An 861-nucleotide genomic window follows, 5' to 3' on the forward strand; every position below is an offset into this window, starting at 1 on the left:
AAAGTGATTCTGGGCAGCTCGATATACAACCCTTAGACTGACAGGGAGGAGAGGGGCACAATATTTTTCATCTTGCGAAGCCACAGAAAACAGTTCCCAGTCATCATACAGCTAAAGAAATCCTATCTAGAATTATTTTATGTCATGAAGCAATTGCCTTATGAAAGGACATGCACTTTCTTTTTAAATTGATATCTGTTTTCCTCTATGAGTTTTGAAAAGCCATTCCTGCCTAGAAATAATTATATTCCTTTTATGGGGAAAAAAAACCCCTTTCCATTTGCAGCTTCGGTGTGCATCTTATGGAAGGTCCAACCTTGTACCAATGAATCTACTCCTGAGAGAAGACTTTTGGTTCCCTCGGCATTCCAGCACCCTCCAGCCAACTCTGTTCTACAAGCACTTCAAATCTCAAGTGCAGATTAGGAGTCCAAATGCAGGTATGATAACAGGGAGATGCATTTCCGCATGATTAAACCAAAGACACTGCTTTATGAAAGTCATCAGTTAATTTAGTTGTAGGGCTTTCGAGTGCCCAGTGAGAATGCCTGTTGAAACTGATACTACTCACTCAAATGAATGTACATTCTGCATAGAAGACATGGTGTTATAGCAAGTTACATCTATACAGTACGTTCTCTATGATATAATAAGAGAAGTTGCTTTTTTTCTTAAAGGGGTTGCAGGGAACAACCTGTTTCAACTTGCATTAAGAATATCCTCCTTTCTGGTAATATATTCTGATGGTTCCTAAGCGTGTTTGAGCTTTTTTCCACCCTTGCAGCAAATTAGCAAAACAAAAACGTCAAACAGAAAAATTCATGCAAAGTGGAGAGGGGAGGAGAAAAAAAAGAAAACAAG

Source organism: Crotalus tigris, unplaced genomic scaffold (assembly GCF_016545835.1).
Source record: "Crotalus tigris isolate CLP2741 ecotype Arizona unplaced genomic scaffold, ASM1654583v1 scf7180000017812.1200847, whole genome shotgun sequence".
Lineage (NCBI taxonomy): Eukaryota > Metazoa > Chordata > Lepidosauria > Squamata > Viperidae > Crotalus > Crotalus tigris.